The 26,673-nt window shown below is 44.4% G+C and overlaps 1 long non-coding RNA gene across 1 annotated transcript in view; it reads right to left on the bottom strand.

Annotated features, from left to right (window-relative positions):
* Positions 1–5,412: 5,412 nt before the first annotated feature.
* Positions 5,413–26,673, bottom strand: part of LOC106025797 (uncharacterized) — a 72,113-nt gene continuing 50,852 nt past the window's right edge. The window contains exon 3 of the long non-coding RNA XR_010050097.1: positions 5,413–6,628. This is a non-coding gene — a long non-coding RNA (uncharacterized LOC106025797). The remainder of the gene's footprint in view (positions 6,629–26,673) is intronic.

The raw sequence follows: 26,673 nt of genomic DNA on the forward strand, positions 1-26,673 counted from the left end.
ATTTTAACTGCGCCTGCCCTTCCCACCCATCTAAACAGGACCATCCGAGCAGTTATAGTATTTACATGGCTGTCACCAGCACTACAACTATGGTTAGGGCTCTGTATAAGCACTTTCAAAACCCAAATGAATAGATACCTGACATTTTGTTAATATAAAAAGGTGAAAATTTTTGTTTCCTTCATTTTTACTTTCTTATAACTATGCTTGTGACATTCCTGTCCCAAAAACACACCTAGTAATATCAATAATACTAGCATGTAGCAGTCATGATCCCAAGGATATTTGCATGCTTCCTTTTTCCCAAAGCAGCTTCAGTAACTGGAATAGAAGGGACAAAACACTACTTGGGGTTTTTACTTGTCTTTTTAAAATTTAAATATTTGATGAATGGATAAATGATGGATGGTCCTATTGACCATTTCCCTATCCCCAGAGTTTCTCGGAGGTGACATCATCTCTTAGTCTGAGATATTACCTTTCCAGGCTGTTTTTCTATTTACCAATATGCATTCAATCAAACAATGCTATGTGATTTTTGAAATCAACAGTATGCCTAATTTATCATTTTACCTCAGGTTTAGAGATTTACATTTTTACAACATGTATAACATTTCAGAGTTGGATTTATTACATTTCTGCTATCTGCAGTATTTTAGAATCTGAGAGAAAGCAGCCACAAACATTCTTATGAGAGTGTGTTAGTGTCTCACCCCTGTCTTGCAAGGTAATGACATTGTTACACACCCATGCTGTCTCCCTAAGTGGCCATTCTAATTCACACTTTTGTCAAAAATCTATGAGAGCACCTGTTTCCCTTCATCTTTGCTGTGATTGGTATTGTAAAACTGAGACATTTCCCCCAAGATGATATGTGAAAAATCTCCTTCAATTTTCTGTTCCTTCCAACTGCTGGTGCTGGGCATCCTTTCAGATGTGTGCTGGTGAGTTGGAGTTTGATTTAAGGCTGCTGCAGAGATCAAGAGCATAGGCAGGAGCGAGGCCTGCCAGAGCCCATCTGGACATCTTCCTGTGGCCGAATCCTCACGCTGTAGGAATCCTTGGCTTGGTCTCTACCCAAATGCTAGGAGCATACAGAAGTGAAGTAAATTGCTTCAAAATCCAGGATACAGACAAGAGGGAATATACCTCAGTCTAGACTATTGGCACGAAGCAAAAGATTTGGGAGATAAGATTTCCCACCCAACTATCCTAGGCTTACTCTTATCAACTGGAAGGAGAGAACCAAGTTGCACACCACAGCCAAACTGTGTTTGTTACTGTACTGAGCCTGAGAGCTGAGGCTTGCTATGTGAAGAATGAAACTCCAGGCAGACAGGCAGTGAGCCTCTCAGCCACATCCCGTGTTGGATTCACCACCCTGAGACAGCCAACTAAGGGCCAGGGAGAAAGCTGTCCAGCTTCCAATCCTCCATCCTCCTTGCAAGTTTAGAGATATTTCAGAAGCTCTCTTCCCACATCTTATTTTCTGTCAAATCAAGCAAATAATAAAATCTGCTTTACAGAATCATAGACATAATTTGTTGATCAGTACAAAAAGGGGTATAAAAGCACAGAGCTTGAAACATTGAATATTAAAGAAAGATTGTTATGATTATTACTAGGGTCAGCTTTGATCGATCCTTGACCAAGATTTGTCTTGGAGCTTACATTGTGGAAGACTGGTCTTTACATCTCTCTCAGCTCATCTGTAGATAAATCTCCACTTTGGGCCCAAGAAGCCACAATGGCTTTGATGTTGGTTTCATGCCCAGGTCCTTGCAGGACTGAAGTCTAGGATATGCAAATGAGGGGTGTTGGACAAACAAAACAACTAGATCACTAACTGTACCTGAATTTTTACCCAAAGCGTCAATTGACATGTTTGTTTAGACTTTGGCCTCCTGACCTTGACTAGTAGTTGGTTCTGAATTTTATTTTCCATAGGAACCTCATCTTTAAGGGGGTGATCCTGACTTTATACACAACATCTGCCTCACACCCATCACGGAGCAAAGTTTCTCCAGAAGGCTCTTTCCTTGGCCCAGATGATACTATAGTTTGTGATCTGACCAGGATTGGTTTCAGTGATGGGGCTGATGCAATGCCAGGGCTCCATGGCACGAACTTTCTTCCAAATGCCACTTACTGCCCCGCCTGTGTGGAAATCTACTGAAGTAAATCTGTGGCCTTGGCTTGAATCATTTTCCACAATGCAAGTGACCCTGCCAAGCATGGCATTGAAGTCTGGTTTCATGCAGATTTCGCTTATTCCTCCAGGGAGTCATTCCCTATCGATTGTGAGGCCCTGGCCAGTACCTAACTCTATGCTGTGGACCAAGAAGGTCACAGCCAGCAGGGCACACCCTGTCCCTGTCCTGTAGAGCTCCTTCTGATGGGAGACAGCCCTCGGGCCGCCAGCAAACAGCACAGGATGATGAAAGCAGTGTACTCCCCTGGAAGGAGCAGAAGGGCTGGGGCTGTGGCCTCAGCTCTGAGTAACTGAGGTCACCTGTCCTCTGTGTGCTGTCATGGGATGCTGCTCCTAATGAGGGGTTTACTTGCCAAGAGAAACCGGGCCATGCAGAGAGCTCAGGGTACCTGGATAATTGACTGAGGTCTCATTACAATATCTCCCTTGGGGTTCCTACTACAGGATCACATCATAGTTAACAACATCTCATCATGAGGCTTTCCTGCACATTTCCCCCTAGAGTAAACTAAAATCCAAGCTTAGACAAAAGGAGAGAAAACAGTGCAGGTGAACAGAGATGCAGGAGCAAGAGAGCAACAAAAAAGCCGACCATAACCGGAGTGGACTCTGAATGAATCTGGTACCGGACATCCTTCGTTGGCTGGGGAGAAACACTGGAATTTGACTCCGGACACCTGAGCATGAATCACACTCTCATCACCCTCCAGCCCCAGTCTCCGATGTGTCCCCACATTTCTGTTGCCTCACTTTGCTCAAACAGTAAACTAAGGGTTGAAATGCTTGCACCCCAAGAACTAGGTTGTTCAAACACTTGCATGACAGGATACAAATTATGTTCATGAAGTGCTTTCAAGATACAAAAGTGGTGGGGCTGGGGATTTAGCTCAGCGGCATAAACGCCTGCCTTGCAAGCAGGCAGTCATGAGTTCGATCCCTGGTACCAGAAAAAAAAAAAAAAAAAACGAAAAAGACCAAAAAAAAAGTGTCTTAATAAACACTAGTTGTCAATATTGTATAGAAATAGTCAAGGCATGTACATACAGTGGAAGCAAAGAAAGAGAATCTATGCCCTTGGGCTTGGCTTTAAGGGAAGAGGTACGGTGAGCTGTGAAACGTGTAGCTTCCTGGAAATAAGGTACTCCAGCATTTCCCCCTTTATCTCCTCCAGTCTCCCCATCATGTCCCCATTATCCCCCAAATGGATTTCTATGATGCACTCAACTGTCCCAAGCTCTCTGCAGTAGCCTTTCACACCCACCTACTGCCCCTCTCATTACTGGGGAAGACAATGACTCAAGACACTCAACTCTTGCATGTCATCTGACAGGAGTTTACCACTGCCCTCCAGAGGCTGGAGAGTCCCAGAGTAAACTTGAGGCTCCTACTTTCCCTTAGGAAAGAGAAATCAGAGCATGAAGCAGAGAGGTCGGGCGTGGGGCAGACCAGCAAGGAGAGGCACACACGGGAAGCCAAGGCAACAGTACTCCATCAAATTCATGGACACCACTTCTTCACCCTGGAAAGACACTGCGCCTCCAGCCCCTGATCTCCAGGGCTGGGAGGCTACTGCTCACTGCCCCTCCCGGGCAGCCGGAGGGCAATGCACTCCCACAAACCAGGCCTTTGTCTCAGCTTTGCAACTAGTGTTGTCCTTTGGGATTGCTTCTCCACATGTATCTGTTTTGTTAAAGAAAAAAGCAACAAAGCCATGTAGCAGATGACAATGTACATATAACATAGAGAGAAGTAAGCAAGTCAGCCCTGTCACCAGGCGTGAGAGTTCACAATGCTGGATTCTCAGGGAGCACTGCAGGGAACTTCCTGGAATCAGGGTGATTTGACACTGTGCTTTGCAGTCTCCAGCTCATGGTCGGTCACCCCTACTCCTCATCAGTCCAGGAAAGAAGGCAGCATCACAGTAGTCAAAAGAGCAGACCTAGCTGAGCATGTTGGCGCATGATTATAATCCTGGCACTCTAGTAGGCTGAAGCAAGAGGATTGCAAGTTTGAGCCCAGTCTGGGAAATACAGCAACTTAGGGAGACCCTGTCTCAAAAAACAAAACAAAAACCTGGCATGCAGCTCCTGGCCCTGGCCAGGGACAGTCCTCATCCCCCTCCCCTCAGCGTCGGTGCTAGGAGGCACCTGCTTCTCTAGGATAATAGGCAGTGGGATGGCAGCAGAAAAACCCCAAATCATCCCACGTTCTGGCCCTGCTGGGCATACAATTTGGTGCTGGAATCAGGGCAGCCTTGCAGCCCACAAACCTATTATCCTGTTATCTCCCAGCTGCAGAACTCTGATGGGCCTGGCTGTGATGGGAACCCAACCACAGCCACTGTCCTCAGGGAGGAGTGTGCTCAAGAGTTGCATAAATTCCCTGGATACAGCCACCATCACCTGTGAGTGAGTGTGTGTGCATGTGTGGGTAATGTTGTGCATGTGTGCAAGAAATGAGTCAGTGGATGCCAAATTGGTTTTGTGTAAAGACAACAGTCCTGCTAGAGGTATAGCTCACTGTCCTGGGAAAGGTAGCCTGTCACTTTTCCTAGATTCCTGCCCCTGTGTGAAAACTTTCAGGCAGATAAATGTGTTGAAATAAAACCAAGGCCTGCAAAGCCTGTTCAAGCTTAGTTCTGTAATCATTGTATCTTTGGGGAAGAGATTTGACCTTGTAAACAGAATTATAATTAGCATTTTGACGTATCTAAGTGTTGGTTACTTTATATATCCCCTTTACTTGTTCAGCCATTAGTTTGGTCAGTGCGCATTGACAGAGGGGCAGCACCACACTAGACTGTGTAGCAGTGGACAGGGCAGCCCACCCACCTCACAGGAGCCTAACCCTGGTGCAGACAGAGTGTGAAAAATCCAGCGCTTATCTATTAATCACCTTTGCAGGTAGCTCATTCTAAAACATGTACTAAGCCTCATGCTACTTGATCAGTGTCACAAAACAGAAAGACAGGAGTCCCAGGATGCATCATGGGCAGGTTAGTAACGACCCTGGGCTGGGAACTCAGCCAGAACATCCCGTGGATAAAATGTCATCTGAATTAGAGAACTGATAGATGAGTAACTGATAGCTGTGTCTTCTGCAAGTGAAGGAGCAGAAACTGAGAGATTGCATAACTGTTTCCAAGAGCTACAGCTTCTGAGTTGGTTTTGAATTACTATGACAAAATATCTGAGGCAGGATGCTTTATACAGAAATGGTTTATTTAGGTTGTAGTTCTGAAGGTAATGTTTAAGAGGGTGCAAATGCATCTGATGAGGACTGCACACCACACAGAGCAGAGGATACCACACTGCAGAACACAGGTAACAGGGGAAAGTGATGTGTGCAAGAGAGGTCACAGGGCAAGAGAGGAAAAGGCAATGACCTTAGGAAGTTGACTGGCTTCATGACAACCTGCTCTGCTGGTACCAACCCCAGTCCGATGAGACTGAACCTCCTCCATAAATAAGAACCAAGACCTTCAAGGATGCAGCCCTAACATCATTGCTTCTCAGAAAATCTCACCTCTCCAGTGTTTATCCACCTTTCAGCTGGGCACCAAGCTGGCAGGATATGAAACTTTGGGGTCAAGTCAAATCCAGTTTGTATCCAATGGATCCCAGATTTGCCAGGCCTCACTTTTTCTAACTCTAAACCTGGTATTCTTTTCACCAGGCTAACTAATGTCCTTTGCTTAGGGTAAGTTCATCAAGAGATTCTGAATCAGCGCATCCTGGTGAGACAGACAAAGCATGTATCTTCAAAGTGATCTGGACACACAGTTCTATGGGAAGCTCCAGAATGCAGTGACAACCTGGTGACACCGAGACTGAGAGGGAAGGCTGTGTCCCGTGTCTCGCTCCCGTTGGGATCTATGGAAGTCTGGGTTCTCCATGCCTCAGGCTGTGAGGCTGTGTGGCTTACCATGCTTCCCAGCTCTGGCTGCACCGGAGGCACATAGGGAAGGCTGTAAACACCGTTCGGGGCCTGTTTTCCAAACTGCCGCTGCAGAGCCGCTGCGCAAAAGGCCCTGGCATGGATCTTCACACAGTGCTTGTCTTTGATTGCATACTGGATGATTTCAAGTACCTTTGTGACTTGGGAATGCTGTGTCCCTGAAACTTGTGTCCTCGTGTTGCGAAACCTCACTGGGCAGTGGAGGAGGGAGGGAGTCAGCCTGCAAGGCTGGTCCTGGGGCAGGGGTTCGCCTCCACGCCTCACCAAACTTGCTGCGCTACAGCAGCAGTGTCTGTGGAAATAGTAACTTCTTTCTGTCCTGATTGATTCATGTGGCAGTTGGGAAGAAGCCCCAGAGCAGCCTGTTCTCCCGGCACTATTAACATAAACATGTACGCGGGGCATCAGGGGCTGTGCTCCTCCGCATACGGGAGACTCAGGGACCTTGAAAGCCAGGGCCTAGAGAGAGCAAAAGAGAGGAAGTGTTGTTAGAAGCACAATAATGAAGAGGGGGAAAGGACAGGGTGTTGCTAAGACACCATGTCAAACCGGGCCACAGGATTAACAACCAGTATCAAAGCAAATCCCACAGTAAGTTCATCTTTTGGGTCGAGCTTTTTGCAAGCACAAGCAGAGGCCAGGACTGATGGAGCAATTCTGCTCAAATCTGCCAGCAAAGGCTTTTGTCCCCCCAGAAGAATGAAATATTAATAAAATTCTATCTGGGAGATTCTTTATTGGGGAGCTCTGGTAATCTCTGCATGCTAATAAACTCTGAGGATTGCAGAGCGGCCCATGAAGCTTGCAACCCACACTGACAGTAATTTTCAACCTTTTGTTTAGAGGAATCAAGCATTTTTCTAAGACATACTGAGGACGCACTGGTGTATCAGACAAGCATTAAAATGTCTACTATTACTGTGCTAATTGAGTCACATAAATTATGTCATTTAATCTAAGCAACAACTTTAGGAGTTGGTTCTTTGCACAGGTGGAGAAATGAAAACATTAATAGGTTAATTAAATTACATACTAGATTCTGTCTGCAGAGAATGGAAGGAACTTGGGGCTTGATGTTAGAACTTGTGCCTTGGTTTTCTAGATGTACATTCGGGGGGAAGTTAATGAGTCACTCTGAGCCTCAGTTTCCAATGTGCCATGCAAGTTGCTAAGATTAGAGATAGCAAATCTAAAGCACATGGTAGGTGATTACGGATACCACCATCTTGTGTTTATTGTTGGAAATGTAAATGTATAGTAGTGTCCAGGAAAGAAGATGTTTTGGTTTAATCAAATGAAACAGGCAGTAGGATTAGACAAGTGACATGCTAAGTAAATGAGACCTCGCCAACAAAATAGAAAATCCTCTTGCCATCCTTCAGCTACTTCTCATGAGTCAGCAGCTGGCAACAGGGCATCATTTTCAGAATCAATAACAGCAGAGGTGGCAAGCTTGGGCTGTAAGGTAGGTAGGGTCCTGCTTGGCAGCAGGGACTTGCAGAAGTGTGGGCATCTCCCAGCTGGCTGTCAGGTTCCTCAAGGAGCTTCTGGAAACAGAGTCCTGAGCCTGTGCCTACAGACTGAATCCGAGGCTCTGTGATAGCTCCGTGGAACATGCGTCTTGTAGGAAATTCTGGCTGATGCTGATTGTTAGCCTACTTTCAAAACCACTAGAAGAAGGCTCAGGAAGCCTCCCTGCTTCATGCCCCAGCTAGGACTCTGAGGAGCCTGCTACAATTAACCTCACAGCCATGGGCCGGCAGCTTTTAGACATGCTGGCATTTGAGGTTCGAAATCCCTTCATGCTTTGTGTTCAGCTCAGCGGCCCAGCCAGTGAACTGAAGAGCACTGGGAGAGGCGGCTTACACAGCCGCAGCAGCCGGGGAGCCAGCTGAGCCCAGGCTGGAGTCCTGCTGCTGACTGAGGGCGGAAGACGAGAGCTGTGCGGCTGGGATGTGGGGAGCTTGGGGAACAGGTGGGCATGCATCCACTGCAGAACAAATACTCACGTCCAAACTGCCTCTCCAGTGGCATGATGAAAAATCAGGCCAGGGAAACAGAATCCTAAGTTTCATTCCCGTCATTATTTTCAGCGCAAACATAAATAAAAACTTTCAGAAGCTCGTGCATTGCCATTATTTTCCCTGTGCTTGAATAGCAGCAAAGTGAACAGTACGTACAAGATTGGCTTTAAATTCATCTTGATTTCTCCATCAAATGGACCCAAAATTTAATGTAAGATTAATCATTTTTATATGAGCTGCTTTTCTTCGGAGTGAAAAGCTTGTCTTGACCACAGTCATCGGTTTATAGTCCTAATGCATTCCCTGAAATATCCCATACTTGGAAATTAAATTCTCCAGTAAAATATTATTATAGCAAAATGCACACTAAAAATAAAGCCCAGGGTTGCCTCTAATTGTGTGATCAGAGTCAATTTTCTTAAATTCCCTGAATGTCATTTTTTGCATCTCTATTTCAAGGATAGTGATAGCATCCAATATTACTGTGCTCCTAGAAGCACTAAGTCAGAGCGCTCACGCAGGTACTGGTAAAAGTCTTGGCACATAGGAAAAGCCTAGGAAACAGTGGTAGTCATTATCCTTATCTTGTCCCAGTTCAGTTTGTGTCCTTTAGCTGATTGGGAAAGAGTACGTGTGCCTCTTTGAGCCTCCCTGACCTCATCCGTGCTCTGATTCAGAGATTATCTAGAATTATCTAGAACACACCTCCTAAACTCTCACACACTCGAAAGTGAGGCTTTTGTAAGGAGTTTGGAGAATGGAGGACATGATGCTTGTCAATTGGTCACTAAAGATTTCAGCAATGGGGAGGAATGGCCTCGTTTAAGGGTGCTGGGGGCGTGGCCTGGAAGGGTACACATTTAATCAGTGTTGGCTAAGGTCACTGGCAAGACTGAGTGATCCATTGCAGGGATCTCTTTTAAGTCTTCCATTCAAAACCACATGCCATCAGGAATAGCCAGCACAGAAAAAAGCCTTGACACAAATGCTTCTGTACACAGTCTGTAGCCCTAGAAGCACAGGATGCTGGAGAGATGACGTCACCCCTTTGTGGTCTGACAGAGGGCGAACCCCATGAAGTCAAAACCACGAGACAGGTATCGGCAAGCAAATGCTACACCCAACAAGTCCCATGCCTCTCCATTTTCAGTACCGGTGATTAAATCCAGGACCTTTGCACTGAATTACCCCCTCACCCTTTTTTATTTTTTGTGTTTTGAGATGGGGCCTTACTAAGTTAGCAACTTGTTACATTGCTGGAAAATGTGTGTGTATGAAATAGAGAGGGACACCTAAGATTTTTTCATGTCTACTGGCAGGACAATGGCTCAGTCCTCTTAGGGCAACCTTAAGAGCAGTAAAAAGGACAGGCGAGCAGGAAAATGTAAATACTAGGGTAAGTATGGCTGATCCTCCTCAGGGGCCTGGAAGCATCAGGGCCGGTACTCAGTAAAGAGGTCCTGTGTGGTTTTGTGGTGGGCAGCTCCTAAGGTGGCAGCCAACAGAGCCCGCCTCCTGGCTCAGCCCTCCCCTCATGTGGGCTGGACCTGGTACTTCCTGCTAATGCATGGCTCAAGACAGAGTCCCTTCCGTGCCTGTGCTGTGCCTCCTCTGCTGTTCTCTGTCTGCTCGCCCCAGTGAAACTCCTGCGGCCAGGTCCAGGTAGCCAGGAAGAAAGGTGGGCTTTGGGGACCAGCCAGTGATGACTGAAGAGCTCAGGTTGATAGCTCCCAAGGTGCAGGGTCCAGCCAGGGGTCCTCCAGGGAGCTGTAAACAGATTCAGCTCCCGGTTAGCAGGACCTGTGACTCCAGTCGGCGCCTTCTCTGTAGAGGACCGAGGTAAGCTGTGTGTGGCTCCCTTACCTGTAGAACCTGAGATAAGAAGCGCATGTTGCTTCACGCCACTAAGTGTGGAGCTTGCTACCATGTGCAGTCACAGAAAACAAGAGGGGCACAGGCTTGAGGAGAGAGTGACAGATATTATCCAGTGTGGCAAGGCCAGAAAGTGTGTTAACTTCCCTGGTGAGAGGCAGGTGTGGTCTTTGCAAGGGCAGTGTAGGGTGTACACCGGAGCCACTGGCGGCTGGGAATGGGCTGGCCATCCAAGGGTTTGAGTGCAGATCTGGGGGGGATGCTACCAGATGTAAACCCCAATGACTGCTGCAGGTGGAAGCGCAACCTTCTGAGAATACATAGTGCTACCTGGGTTTGTGTTGTATTTCTTGTTCAAATCCTTGTCTCAGCAGTATGATCCTGCACTTTTACAAACTCTCCTGAAGGCATCCATTGATGGATTCAGCATCTGGCACAATAGAGAGAGTCCAGATGCCTCACTCCCTTCCTCCAGACTCTGTTCCCAGGAACGTGCTCCCCACGCTCCTGGCGTGCATATTTCTGCAGCCTCATCTGTCATTTTTGGAGCTGACTGAGGAACAATATGGAAAATCTATACCCAGTCTCCATAGATACACAACCAAGTTCGTCCCTTGCTTGAGTTTGTTCCCTATAAAAGACTTCATGGATGGTCCCATGATGCTTCCTCCAGTCCTGTGCTCCCATACAGCTTTGTGTAGGGAACCAGGAAGGGCCAGGGATCTACCACATAATTGCTGCATGGATTTGAGGAAATGACTTCACTTTTCTGAGCCTCAGTTTCTCTCACTTTTGTTCTGAGGAGGATGAAAGGAGCTGACATGTGTAAGAATTGAGTTTGGCAAGAACTCTTTTCTGAACTCCTAGCTACTATAATAAAGCAGCTTACCTTCTGGGGTTTTCTTAACTGCATGGCAAACCCTGAACCACCCTCGAGGCTGCCAGGCCAGCTGTCTAAGACATGTCATAAATAGCCCGGGGAGGCAATTTGCTTTCAAAGAGAAACAAGCAGAAGGAATAACAAGACAGCCAGCAGCGTGCCCAGCCCTCAGTCAGGACAAATTTGGCACTTGGCAGTAGCAACAGCAAGATGGGCACCACCCAGGCTACGTCTCTGCAGGACCTCACAAGCTCCAGTCTGCCCCCCACGATCCTGGGGAAGATGGGCTGGGGTTACCCTGTGGCACCTGAACTGGCCTATTTTTAAAAATGTCAACAAGGCCTGCGTCTTCTTCTGTCAATAAAGCATTTTCTCCCTTTAATTCTCTCTGGAGGGGGTGGACAGATGGGCTGCTGCCTGAGAAAAGTATGCAGGACACTAAACAGCTGTTGCCACCACTTCATCAAAATGAGACTTAGAAATGACTTGGCCCCAGTTGCTCACATGTGGGTTATAATCGAGGACTTTCCACCATGGTACTTATTTCATGTTTTCCTTCTGGAAGAGAGGTATGGGGGTCCTGGAAGATTGGACCTCGATCTACCCTGGATGGCATCCGGCTCCATTTCACTGCTAAACTGCAGGGTAATTAACTCATGGATTCCTGTGTGAGGCCCTACATAACTCCCTTCTCCCCTTCCCTTGCATAATTATTACTTATTTCCTTGATAACTTATTCATTGTCTTCGTAGTCCTTTGTGATAACTTTCTGGTTCACACCAGTGAGCTGTTCATTGCTTTGCCTGAGTGTGGTCTCTCATAGACAGCATCGCCAGCTCACCTGCTCATCTTCAGTTCCTTATCCCCCTTCGATGGAGGAATGATTGGTATCCCACTCTGCACACACCAATAAAATAGGACCCCAAAGTCATAGAAGTAGTCAGTGGTGGAACCAAGATCCAGTGCCACCCAGGAGGGTGGTCACCGGCAATGTGTGGCTATTGAGCATTAAATTATAGATAGTCCAAATTTAGGTACTAATGCCTCCTGGATTCTGAAGACTTAATACTAGCTAAGTGCCACTGATCCAAAATACTTCTGACCAAAGTATTACAGATTTTGGAGTTTTTCAGATTTCGTAGTATTTGCATAGACGTTAATGGCCGAGCATCACTAGGCAAAAACCCCAAATCCCACATGAGTCAGCATGATGCCTGAAATATTTTGGAGTTTGATATGTTTCAGATTTTGGATTTTTTTGATTACAGATGTTCAATCTGTGTTTTTGTTGTTGTTGTTTGTTTTTTTAGGGAAGTATAGAAACATTCTGTTAATGTTTATATCAATGGCTATATAAATGATAATGCTTATATATTAGGTAAAGAAAATTTATTTTAATGGTTTCTTTTTACCTTTAAAAACATAGCTACTAGAAGATTTAGAATTATGTATGTGACTAAGTCATATTTCCACTGGACAGTGCAACTCTAAATCTTCAACCTCTTAAAGTATAAGTAGACCTGAGATAGTATTTCTATTAATAACGATAAAATGCAGGTGGTCATCCAATTTAGAATTCCCTGTAAGGCTTTCTAAAGTTCATTTGCTAGAAAATAAAAACAGTAACCCTTTAGTTCATCTCCATACATTAGGTGCCTACTCAATGCAGGCCGCTGTACAAGGGAACTCTTAGTACAACTAGAGCCAGAATTAACCAGGAAGTGACAGAAATCCACCCTGAACTACTATAAGCAAAGGAGCTGATCCATTGGGAGAATCTCGGGGGAGCTCATGAAGAGCTGAATGAACAGTGTCAGAGGGGAGACTCAGCACCCTCTTTCTTCTCTGTTTTGTCTGCTTGTGAATGTGAATTCAGTTTCTTCTTCCTCCTTCTTCCCACGGCCAGAGGCAGGTGGGAAGGCAGCCCCCAGGCCTACTTCCTCCCAGTTTCATCCCGAGTCTGTGGGGAGCCTTGAGCACCAGCTCCCAGCGACACATTCCTTGCCCGGTGCTGACATTAAATTCCTTAGACCAATCACTGGTGGGATGTGGAGGATTGGGGGCTGGTCACACCTTCCCCAGGTGAGCTGCTGAGTGGGTTGGACCCCTACCAGCACTCAGTGACTAAAGCCAGAGAAACAGTTTCCCAGATCAAAGGGGATTTGGTAATACAATCTGTTGAACAATATGAGCCTGAACAACCCCTTAAGCTCAGGGGCATAAGCGCCTGTCTTGCAAGCAGGTAGTCGTGAGTTCGATCCCCAGTACCGATAAAAATGAAAAAGACAAAAAAAAAAAAAAAAAAAGAAGCTGCAAACTCTAATCAAAGTCTTTTTTTTATTAGAAAAGATACTTATTGATTCCTACACAATAAAATGTGCTCCCTCTTTTCTTGGTATCTATGTTGGATTAAAAACTGGTGGTCAACTTAAACACCAGCCGAACTGACTCAGCATGGTAGGGTCCACCTGAGGAAAGTTGCCAGCATAAGAAGAAGACCTGGAGACCAAGAGTAACACTGTGGATTCTCCTAAGGGTTGCTGTAGTTTGGAACCATTGACTTTCCTGGAGGACCTTGTCATGCTGGCTTCTTGATATGAACTTGGCTGTTATCCATGTAGGAGGTTGGGACTTTGTTGCTGAGAAGGGCTGTGGTTCACTTTGGGGAAGCTCTGGTCCTTACTTTGAGCATCGCTTCCTAGATCTGGATGGGAAGTGTGTGCTGTTCAGTCTCCAGGAGAAGCTTGTCTCGCTGGCTTCCTGATATGAACTCAGCTATTCTCATTATAGGAAGAGCTTGGGACCTCACTGTCACTGAGGATGGCTGTGGTACTTTTCAGAGGCGCTCCGGTCCTTATTTTGAGTGTCACTTCCTGGCTCCAGTGCGGAACCCGCAGGCTGCTGGCACAGATCCTTCACTGCACCAGCATGTGACTTTCTAGCTTCCACCATTGACCTTGGGTCCAGATCTGTGAAACAGACTTGTATGAGTCATTGTCATGGGCTCTAGGTTTTCAGAGGAAGTCATGCAGGTTATTGCCATGGGATTTAGTCTCTCAGCTGGATTCTGTAGGTCTAAGTATACAGACAAATTTCCTGCACTTTTTTGTATATGACTCCTTGGGTGACCATTATAAATAATACTATAAATTATGCATCCTGTGTAGAACTCACTGAATACGCTTATATATCCTTCATAAACAGATAGTTCTAAAAGTTAGAACTCACATCAATTATTCAGTTTCCCTTATTTCCAGAAAGGTGATGTATGAGTTTACCCTGTTATTTTGTCTCTAGCTGCTCTACTGCACCAAGACAAAGAGATGAAACTCTAACTTTCCAGTGGGATGATGGGATCTCCTCTAAAATATAGGGGTGGAAAGAGCTGCTGTTTGTTATGCATGCCTGGAGCATTATGAAAATAGAGTCAGGTTTCTTGGCTGAAGGAGCTCTGGCAACTGGGCTGGAGAGAGGAGTTATCTTGGGAGGCCACAGGAGGCCAGTGTACAGTTGTTCATAATAATCAGGTTCTTGGAAGCCTCAGGACCTGTGTTTTTATGAGCTTTCCTCTATTGTACATTGGGGAAGCCAAAGACAAGTGGGCACGAGAGATGGACTTTATGTGAATGACATTCAAGATGTCTCTTTCAGAGGGGTAGATGAGCAAAGCTTGGGACTTTTGCTTGTATCAGTCCTCGGGAAACAGATTTTCTAATTTTGAACAAATCAACACTTCATACCAATTATCAAAACTTAGTTATCCAATGTACATAGCTTCCTTGGGACGAAAGTCTGGAGATGTCTTAAAAAGTTGTGTGTGGTGGCTAGGAGACGTGTTTTCCATCCTGGCAGCTTTCATGTTTAATTAAATCTGTAAATGAAACATTTCTACCCTGTTCATTTTAAATCCCAGCCAACTGGTACCCTGACTTGCTGGCACCCAAGGCAGATCTACATGTCTAGCTTTGCAGGTGATGGTGAGTCACTGCTCCAACCAAATGGGAATGCAGAAAACACACACACACACACACACACACACACACACGCTCTGCCTCTGACTGTGGAACACCAAACATCAGTTCTGGAGCCTTGAGTAACTTCTAACTAAACTCTTCCAGGTATATCTTAAAGGGACCGTCGCAGGGTTTTGCTTGTGTTCATTTGCAATTTTTATGTCAGTTAATTTCAGAGCACAGAAAAAGAATAGAGTTGGCTGTTTCTGTAAATAGCTGAGTGTCCCTTATGACTGCTTTCCAGGAGACAGTGATGGCTATGGTGTTAACAGTCATGAGATGACAATACCTACTTCAAAATATACCTTGAGGGTCTCTGTTCCATTCATGCAGTAAAAGTAACCAGAGCTTTTAGTGATTAACTCCTCAGTTGAATATTTTTGTACTAATTCTGATGTTTTTCCTATTCTATAAGATATAAGACACTCATGGACTGCAGGGTGAGAGAACACGGTCCCACCAAGAAGCAAGCCCCCCAACCCCACATGGACGAAGTAGGGGCAGCCAGACTCCAGCCCCTCCCCGCACAGGGGCTGGAAAACAAGAAATACCACCCCACCCCCCACCCTCATAAGCAGCCAGCTGATCTGGAGAAATACAGGCTATGATGATAGCTATTTAGGTGAAATGCAATCGGATGCTTGTGGTGCTTTGGTGTTCATCTGTTCAGAGGCTAGCAGTATACAATGTGGCTTTTAGGGGAGATATCCTTCTGAAGGTGGCAGCCATTGTTGATTCATTACTGTCTTGTTTTAGGGTCCTATATCACTTTCATTGTTTTGTTGGGTTGGGTTTTATTCTCTTTAAAATAAAATGAAATAAAATAAAATAGCTTGATTTTGTTATATCTGATGGTATGAGCAGCCATTTCAAAGATAGCAAGATATATTATGGTAGCCATTTGGTTTGAAGACCTTTATTACATTCACTGTTTTGTTTTTATTGTTTCCATTCTATTCTATTCTGTTTGATTTTTACTATGTCGGAAGGTATCTGCAGCTATTTTGAAGACAGCAATAGGTAATATAGTAACTATTGTTGGTCTCATAATGTTTTGAAGCCCTCTATCAATTATACTGGTTTCTTTTGATTGGTTTTATTCTGTTTTATTTTCCTTGGTTTTATCCTCTTTAAAATAAAAGAAATAATAATAATAAAAAGATATAAAGCAAGTTTTGTTCTAAACCAGGTTCTACTACTTTACTGTGATACTTTGGGTATCTGGAAAACAAAAAATTTGCTTATATTTATCTCAGACTGAAAGAAGAAATAATTTGGTTTTGAATGCCTAAGCCTTTCTCCCTGTAGTCAAGCATGAGCCAGTGAATCACAGTTAGCAGGGGTTTGGCGTGTGCAGTTCTCTGTCATGTCCCTGTCTACAGCCTTTGCACACGTGGTTCTCTGTCACTCCCTCTCAGGCCCCTCCCATGCCCGTTTCTCTGGATATCCCCTGCTCCCCATTGCACAGTTTAATAACATGTCCAAGCACTTCCTGGTTTGCTCAAGTCCTCATGGCACACTCGGATCTTGCTTGTGAGAATTCTAATTGCTCTGGTGGGTGGGTGTACAGCCTTCCTGGGGCAGCTGCTGTTAGATAAGGGTAGCTCTAGGGCCAAGGACTGAGCTTCGTGCTCAGCAGGCACTCTGTAGGTATTTGGTTGAGGGAATTAACCTATTCACTGACGTTCCATTTAATCTTGGTGCACAGGGTTCCAGTATAGAAGTCACTGAAAAATAGATCCCAGGCAAGCCTTGGAAGCCAAAACAGCACTTGCCTCAAAACAGGGCTAATCTAATTTATAATTATTGAAAACTTATAACCTATTATCCAGTGATCTCTGCCAGGTGTAGTAAGCTTGCCTTTAGCAACCCTGTCCAGTGTTGTTCCCGATACAGGCTGTGGAAACTGCGGGCATATGTGGGATGCTACAGTATCCAGCTTTTGAGAAGGCACCCAGTAAGCCCTCTCTCCTCAGGGGTCTCACAGGGTCAGGGCTGTCTCTGTTGGCTTCCCGGGCCATGTGCAACTCCACAGCTAGGGCACAAAAGGCAACACAGCACCTATGTTGAATTTATTTATTTATTTAATTGGTTAGATAGTGACACAAGGGTTTGAACCCAGATCCTTAGCACTGAGCTGCATCCCCAGCCCTTTTTATTTTTTATTTTGAGATAAGGTCTTGTTAAATTTCTAAGTTGCCAAAGCTGGGCTGCATCTTATAATTCTCTTGCCTCAGCCTCCTAGAGTTCTGGAATTATGTATGCGTCCCATGAGGACATTTATAATGTCTTTTAGGTACATGCTTTACCCAAACTCGCAGCCATGCTGTGGACGGCCTGTGGGACAGGGGCTGAGGACTTTACCTCTGCTGCCAGGGAGCCATGCGCACATGCCATGTGAGCACAGAGGAGTTCTGCCGCTGGCCATAGAGTCACCCATGAGCCTCGCCCCCAGGGTTCTCGGCTGGAGCTGGAACACAGGTGAGAAACTGTAGGTGCACCCTGCCTTGGCAACCACCTCTTACCAAATGGTCACAAAAGGCAGGAAACTTATTTTTGCCTATCTAATGTTAGTTGAAATTCACACTTTTAATATGCATTGCGACTAGACCATTGCAACAAATTCTTTCTCTTTGTTCAATCAAAATCAGCTTCTTAGATCAAATAATAGAGTCAGAAGCCTCATCTCATTAGGAAGCCTGTCTTTATATTTTTCATGATTTATTGCTAGTGTTCAGATTGCTTCCAAGGTGGCTCTATACTGTTTATTCATTTAACAAATAGTCTCCCAAATTCCCTTCAAGAGAAATTTTATGTTGTATTTATTTTATTTTTTATCAGTACGTGTCTTTAATACATAATGATTACATTCCTTTTGAAGGATTGGTACATGTACATAACACATCTCTTTTCCCTTCCCTTTCTCCTCCTCCGTGCATCCCCTAATTCCCTTCCCATTCTTTTATTTTGCTCTTTATTTATATTTTGGCTTTCTCTTATAAGAGAAATCATGTGATATTTAAGATGTGCATCTGATTTATTTCATTTAACGTGGTTCCAAGGTGTGTCCATTTTCCTATAAAAGACACAAATTTATTCTTCTTTACCACAGAGTAGTACTCATCGCCTGTAAACACCACATTTTCTTTATCCATTTGTCTGTTGATGGCCATGTAGGCTGTGTCCAAGACTTAGCCATTTTGATTTGTGCTGCTATAAACATATTTAGGCATGTATAACCGTAGTATTATGTCTAAATCTTTGGGAATACAACTGGAAGGAGAATAACTGTGTCAAATGGAATCCTGTTTTTAGTTTTTGAGCAATCTCTCTACAGTTGACCTCTGTAGTTGCTTATGCTAGTTTACAATCCCACCAGTGATGTAGAAGGATTCCTTTCTCCATCTGTAGCTTTGTTAGCATTCGTTATTTGCTTTCTCGATGACTTCCATTCTTTCTGGAGTATGATAGAATCTCAATATTGTTTTAATTTGCATTTCTCTAATGACCAGAGATGTCGAACATTTCTCCCCTATTGGCTAGTTGCACTTTTTCTGAGAAGTATCTGTTCATTTCAGGTGGCCATATTTTGCTAGGGTCATTTCTTTTGAGAGCTAATATTATTTGGTTCTTTATATGTTCTAGATATTAATCCTCTGTCCAAGCTGGCAAATTTTACCCCACTCTGTAGGTTGTCTTCACTTGGTTGTTTCTTTTACTGTACAGAAGATTTTCAACTTGGTACGACTCCATTTGCTGATTATTGGCACGATTTCTTGGGTCATTGGCATCCACTCAAAACATTTTTGCCTTTCATATGTCTTCAAGAGTTTTACCTATTTTATCTTCCAGAAAGTTAAGTATTTCCATTCTAACATATGGGACTAGACTCAAACTTCTGTGTATGAATAGCCAGTTTTTCCAACACCATGATTGAATTTAGAATCTACATTCTTAATGCCAATCCAAGTCAGACTCTAGGGACCTACCTCTCACTCCTCAAATTAGTGTATGAGGTATGATTTTAAAATATGATAAATATTTTATTACAGTTAAAGACAAATTGCAGTTAACTCCCTTCCAAATACTCCCCCTTAACTGGAACACATTTATCCCATCATTCTGGTCCCTTTCTGAAGCAGTTCTGAAAGTCCTCTTTCACTGGTGTCTTTAGTTGTACTATTGTGGCTGCCTCAGTGTCCTGAACTGATGCAAACTGGTTCCCTTTTATGGTCATTTTGACTTGAGGGAAGAACCAGAAGTCACATAGTACTGGATCCGGGGAACAGAGTGGACCAGGACACCCCTTCGTGTTTTCACAAGGCTGCCTTTCAATCAGAAGGCAGCAGTATTCACTGTATTTTTTTTATCATATATCTAAAAACACTCAGGAGAGAGGATTTTGAGAACTGCTTCAGAACTGCAAGACATGATAGGATGCATGTGTTCAAAGGCAAGGGGCGTATTTTGAGGGGATTGATGGCAATACACATTTTACTGTCATAATTTTGTTTAGTTTAAACACCCACCATATATTTTAATCACCCTTGTGTAGCACTGATTCTTTCCAAGCTTGCCTGCTAGTCTCGCCTGAGAATCTGTGCCCTCATGCTCCGGCGGGTGTCCTGCCAATGAACTCTGCACTGTGAGCACCTTCCCACGCTCCTTTCTGTCCTGCCTTGTCTGTGGACTCTGCATATTTATTTCCCTTCTTTCAAGGTATGTTTTGACCCTGATAAATAGACTTGAGGCAAAGTGGAATTTGTACAATTTGGGAGACCTACTCATGAAATCTATAAGTCTTATTCTCTTAGAAACCTACTCATGAAATCTATAAGTCTTATTCTCTTAGAAATAGGTAAATTTAAAGAGTAATGGTTTCTTTTTTTTCCCCTCCTGCTTTGATTTTGTTTATACCTCGCCCAGTTCATGGTCTCCTCCTGAACTTTCCTAGCAATGTCTTGGGTGTGTCCCTGCAGCACTGAAATTCTTCTCCAGAGAGAGAGAAAAAGAAAAGCCTCATTCCCTGTTGGCTGGAGTAGAGGGAGCCTGGGCAGGGGGAGGAGGAAGCTGGGGGCACAAAGAGGTGAAGCAACTGAGCTGGGTGTGCAGACCGGGAAGCAGGGTGGACGGCCCTCTGGGATCTGTGCCACCATCCCCCTGCCCCGAGCCAGCCCATGTGTGAGAGAGCTCTGTGGGCCATGCAGTCGTCCTCCAAGAGGAGACCGCCTGAGGCCTTGGGCTGGCATCGAGCATACTGTGTTTTTCTTCCTGTGTGAGGAAGCAGACCATCTCAGCCACTCTTGACTCTGGAAAAGATAGCTCCATAACTGGCTTGGTGGCAGAGAGCTCCAGGTTGATCTCAAGGTACCTTGTCAGTATTTTCATAAGTGGGAGGTTAGCTGCAAACTCTGAGCCTGTATATCTCTGGTAAATTCCATTTCTAGGACTTACCCAGAAGTGCTCTTAAAGCAGTGCTAATCACCTGACGTGCACAATTTGACTAGGCAGAGTTGTCACTGCCTCCATTAAGAGGAGGATGTTGAGCAGGAGGAGGCAATAGATAGGACAATGAATGTCAGCTACAATTAGCCAACAGTGGCTGCCCAAAATGGTATGTATATAGAAAGATTCTGAGTGAGTTCTACACTCAGAGGAAAGAGCTCCATGATCAGCTAGTAATGTTTGCAATAGCACACATTAAGGAGCATGGTAAGAAGCAGGGGACTATGTATGTCATGAATGTGTCATGTGAGTTTGACTTGGATATGGGGTAAACACCATCACTATCTAGCTGGAAGTAGAACTGCAAGTAATTCTTTTAATTCCCAGAGTCTCAGTTTTCTTGTTTTCATAATATGAATTTTACTTTGTGTTTATTTCTGGAATGGTCCAGTTTTTATCAAAGTATCTGACTAAAACTTGACAAAGAGAAACTATAAAGTATACAAATAAAAATGTAGCACTGTAGAAACATCACTGGTGCCCTTCAATACAGCAAGTATGTGTAAAGATCCTACTGCTACATTTAACAGTGATTTTGAAAATGAGTTCCCTAAAAGTTTTGCCCATTTTCAACACTGACTGATTTTACTGTTCCACGTTACTGTCCCTTAAGTTTTAGAGTATATTTTGCATCAATGGAAATTGGGTAGGCCCAAATTGTTACTTTGACAAGTGATTTCTTCATTTTAAAACCTGATTTTGCAGTATCATATTCACGAGAGGCTAAAATGTGATGCTTACTTGGTGCCTTTAGACATATTATTTAATGGTTCTAAGGCTGAGGTTTCTTACTAATTAAATGAGCACATTTTTATCAGATTATCAAGAGAGCCTATTTAGATAATCTAATCTTTGTGAAAGGTGTATAGAAGTGCTATTTTAAGATATGAATATAGTACTGAGTCTTTTCATGCATATAGCTTCTGAATTTAATTGAACTAGAAGAATAATTGAAAACAAATGTGATATGCAAAAATAACCATAGTGGTAGGGTCACCTTTTTCTATATTTCTCTTAGCAACAGGAACTGGATCAGTTCCCATTTTAGTATCCAGGGATCAGGTTGCCAGGAAAATATAGGATCCCCAGTAAATTTTAAATTTAATCCCCAGTAAACAAACAGTGGAACACTTACAATGAAAAGTTGTTTTCATCTATCTGAAAATCAAATTTGGTTTGAATATGTCCCCCATAAGTTCATGTGTTGGAAAATTAATCTTCAAATGCATCTATCAATATTTGGAGATGGGAGATCTCCAAATTTGGGAGATGTTTAAGATTAGGTGAGGTCATGTGTGTGGGACCCTGATGCTGGCATTAGTGGCTTTATGAGAAGAGGAAGAGAGACCAAGCCAGTGTTCTGACCCTGCCTAGCATGTGATGGCCTCTACCATGCCATGGTGCAGCAAGAAAGCCCTCGCCACATGCTGGGCCCATGCCACCACCAACTCCCCAACTCCCCAACTTCTATCTCTATAAATTGCCTGCTTCAGCTAGTTTGTCACAGCAGTGTAAGGTGGACTGATATGACAGAGCCTCCTTTTTCTTCTCTTAACTAAATGATAGCACTAATCTAAGAATGCTTCAAGTACTATACAGGTTAGTAAATGTAAGCACTTAGAAAAGTAAAGCCCACACAGGAACTGCTTGGGGAGTGTGGGAAGTGAGAGGCCACACAGAGCAGAGGCTCCGAAGTACAGGCCCTGGAGCCAGCCTGCCTGTCCAGGCCACCTGGGCTGCTTGCTAGCTGAGTTTGAGGGCAAGATACTTCGTTGCTCCACTCTTCGGTCTCCTTTGTCCTTCCTCCTATGACTGCTGTGATTATTACAGAATTATTAATACCTGTGGAGGATTTGGACCAGCATTCAAGACAGTGAAGGGCTCAAAAATGGCAGCTCTGTGTATGTTATTGTCACCCTTTACCCATCTGTCTAATTGACCTGAAGACTCAGGCATTGTTGCTTATTGTGATAAAGGTTTTCATCCCTGTTGTCTAACAGAAAGGTTTCAGGCAACTAGGAATCTGTGACCTAATCCTTAGTGCTCAGAGTATTCCAAAAACTCTGGAGACAATTACTCCGATTAAATGGCATTATAGACATATTTATAAGGCATGCAAAAGTTATAAAGCATGTGATCGTCTTTGCCCTTCCTCATTCCCTTTAATGTGGGCAGGACAAACATTATGCTTGTCCATAGGCAGAAGGGAAGTTAGACTCCAAGTAGATGAAGTGGTTTGCTCCGGGTCACCTAGCAGAATATGAAGTAGTGGATGTAACTCACACCCTCAGTTTCCAAGCCCATGTTTGTTTTCTGACCTGTGGCTCATCACTGTTAACACAGTCCCCCATGAGAGTCTCCACCGAGGTCTGCTTTGGTTTTTATTCAATTAAGCATGGCGTCCACATGCAAAGACAATTGAAGTCCCCCTCCCCCATGGTGGATTTTTCTTCCTGGTTTATCTTTAAGGTAATAAAAACAATTCAAAAATCTAGGCAAGAGATTAGCAAAATAAACTTCGCTGTTGTTTTTGAGCCATAATCAGAGCAAGCAGATGCCATAATTGCTAGCAAATGCTCTATGACTGGTGTTATTCCATCGCCCTAACTGTAAGGCAAGGCCACTGCAACTTGGGAAATCCTTAGGATCACAGGTATAATTCCACGCAGGTCATCCTAGCCGTTTAAACTTCTGTCTATACTCCAAACAGGCATGTATTCTGTGCATTTCTTCTTTAGTTCCTAAAACTATTCTTTGTGTTGTGTGTCTCTTGATCACCAGTCATAAACAATATGCCCATCCTTTATTCCATTCCACTAAAAAAAAAGTCTTAAGATGTTTATGGAAAATGCTGAGTTTGGAGACTTTAAATGGAAAGTACTTTGAAAGATCAGGCAGGAGTCCAAGTGGACCTAAGGCCACTCTCTATCAAAGCGAGGTTTCCAGCCCAGCAGGGCAGAAGGAGCTCACATTCGGCCAGTATCACGGGGGAGATTCCTACCCCTGGAGATCCCTCCCTGGGGGGCAGGGGCTGGCAGAGAGGGGCAGTAGCAGCAGTTCTTCATCCTTTCTAGGAAACATCCAGCTGCTAACCACTGGCAGTAAACTGTGTAACAGAATCAGGAAAAAAAAGAAGCAATAAAATGTGTTCATGAAGATTTTTTTTCATTTTAAAAGAGAGAATTAATAAACAAAGGACTGGGTGCATAAATGCACAATGGGTATGGTGGTTATCTAGGAATCTGCTAAAAATTATTTCACTTGCAAATGACAAAAGCTCAGCTGAAGCTTGGTGAAGGAAGAAATAAAGAAAAGACAAAAATAAATATATTGGCTCATAGAGAGGTTACTAGCTCAGGTCTTTAAAGTGTCATTGGACTCTTACTTCATTCCCCACCTTGTCTCCATCCAAAAGGCCTAAATACGTTCTCTTTAGAAGTTTCAAAGCTATTAATCACACATCTCCCAGGTCCCAGGGCTGAGAGCGTCTTTGAGTTGCTGTGACAGAAGCCCCAGGAGAGGTGAGCTGGCAGCACTGCCAGGGTCCCTGTCCCACACCTGGGCCAGGGACAGCCCCCTGCAAAGCCCTCCCCGAAGGGAGAGGTGACAACAAGCATAATTTAGGCACTTTCTACTCTATGATTTTCATCTGCTTTTTGTAAAACTCTTGTTCTCTAAATAATTTTGAATGAAGCTGTATTATTTCATGATAAGGTTTAAGTTGATTTTGAAAGATACTGTGGTCTGGTGGAAAAGTCTGGCACCCAGGAGACCCACACTTCAGTACCTGCCCTGCCTCTGTGCCCAGGTTGGCCACATCCCTACAGTTTGCCCAAGAGACCATGCAGCCCTGATCGCAGCTGGCGCACCATGGATGATTAGCCCAGCGTAGCGCTGAGTAGCACCACTGGGTCCATCTGTGTTAACCCACTAAATGCTCAAGAAATCCACACAGCTGAGTACAGCTGTGTGCCATACATTGTGAACTAAATCCCCCAAACACTTGCCCTTCTATTGTCCTCATTGTGCACTAGGTGATACCTTGTGGCAACCCACTGGGAATCCCACCTCCAGACTCTGATTGGAAGCCAGAGAAGGACAGCTTGGAGGATGGCTGGAGGATCTGAGCGTGGCTTCCCATCAGCTATCAGATTACACATCCTCAGCCCACACTCCCTCCACAAGTACACTGTAGCAAGCCTGTGTTGTGTTTCTTTGAACAATTGCTTTTTAGAATTGGCACAGCTGAGGCTTTGAAGAGAAGGTAGACATGTAGAATTTAGAGCCTAGTCTGAATGTGTGAGGCCACTTGAGATCTGGGTAAGCATTACTAAAGAACAGAATCAGGCCTCTGGCTCGGCTTCATGGAGACACTTCAAGGTTGTTCCAAAATCCAGTTCACATGGGGACATCGTTAGGTGCTAACAAGTGTTCTTAGCTGCTCTGTGAAGCTATTGCTTTAGGAACAAGGATGTGGAGGAAAAAATATACCCAATCTCCACACAAGTTCTGGCTGCAGCCTTCCTCATCAACCTACTTAAATTTGACTCTGCCTGTCACTTGTGATACTCTGTTCCTCAAATGTTCTAGTCTTGTCATCACAGGGCCTTTGCACTTGCTGCTTCCTTTTGTTGGCCTACCCTCTTCCTTGTCCCATTGCATTAAGGAAGTGACAGTTCCTATTTAACCTCTTCCAAGGTCTTATTCTAAATCACTCGAACTACAGTAATTCTTCCCCAGTTGCTCTCTGCTTTGTGATCCCATGGGATAGCTTCCTAGCCCTGCCCCTCTGCAGTTACTCTCTCCATGAGTTTGCTGGTATTATATTATCTTGCTTCACTAGAATGGGAGTTCTGTAAAAGCAGAGTCCTGTGCATCTCTAGTTCTCTGAGACTGTGCCCTCACCAGCCCTGGCTGTAGGGAAGACCAAGTTAGAATCTGACTCTTAAGTTTGGAACCGAAGAAACCTCTTTGATGTCATATCCCACACATTGTGATATTCCAAGGCTATTTCTGCTGAGCCCTGAGATTTATTTGTTTGGTATTTGGTGACATTTACAGGAATTCCTTTCATAACTTTACCAGCAATAGTGTTCTGTTGGCTTTGTGCGTCCAGCTAAATCATAACTTCTTAGAATTTATGAAACTGCTCTAAGTCTGAGGCACTCTGCTATCCAGTTTTTCTTCTTCATATACTACTTCCCCCGGGTGTTAATGGGAATCCCTCATAAAAACAAAAATATTGACACTTCGATGCCATGTCCAGCACTTCCCAGCACTCCTAGCACTCAGGCACAACAGCCTCTGGGCTCTGTTACTAGTAGCTGCTTCTCTTCCCTGCTGTGATTCTCTGGGTGCCCTTCGGAGAAGGTGGAGGTACCAGGGAACTCAGTTTCTCTACCAAAAGAAGCCTCGGGTTTACTCTGACTGCTGAGGGTCGATAGATAAATATCCGGCTTCCTCGTGCTTTAGACAGATGCCACTGAGGCCTCTTCTTCCCAGCCATCACCAGCCCAGACTGAGTGCAGCTGTCTGCAGAGGTAAATCTGCTCAGTAACGTGCCCAGGCCCGGTTGGCTTCAATCTCCAATCTCACTTCCTGTCTCTGCTCCTCATGCTTTCTATAAATTCACTTTCCCAAGTAAAACTGCTTGCACTTAAATCGCTATCTCAGGATCTGCTTCTGGTGCAGTCTGATCTAAGACAACCATTTCACCGCTAAGCATGGAGCAAGAAACTGGGATAAAACTGAATAAATCAATTCTCCCCTGCTATAGGGCCCGTTGGCTTCTCCAGTGTGCTAAAATGCATTATAAAAGTCCGAGTCTGACATTGAGGCAGTATTTCTTTTATTTGGCCTTGGCCATGGAGATAATAGTGACTATTTTTTTTTAAACAACAACAAAAATTGGTGGAATTGATGCATCTGAGAACAGGCTTTATGAGCCATTTCCCTGCTTCTCTACCTCACGTTTGCTTGTTTGGCTGTGCTTCCTCGGGTTTGAGGCTTCCTGTTGTTGAAGAAGAGCCTGATGCAGTAGCACCACTGCCACACCCTCCCACATATTTCCCTGGCCGAAATGTCCTGTGTGTCCCCACTAGGACATATGATGGAGAAGGTTTTCAAAGGTCCTCTTTTTGCCAGGCTTGCTCGCCAGAAGTCCTGCAGTGTCACTGAGCTCCTTCATTCACCTCTTGTTATTCCTCCCTA

This window comes from Cavia porcellus, unplaced genomic scaffold (assembly GCF_034190915.1).
Source record: "Cavia porcellus strain 051 isolate PalLab524CR breed Dunkin Hartley unplaced genomic scaffold, mCavPor4.1 scaffold_10, whole genome shotgun sequence".
NCBI classification, from domain to species: domain Eukaryota; kingdom Metazoa; phylum Chordata; class Mammalia; order Rodentia; family Caviidae; genus Cavia; species Cavia porcellus.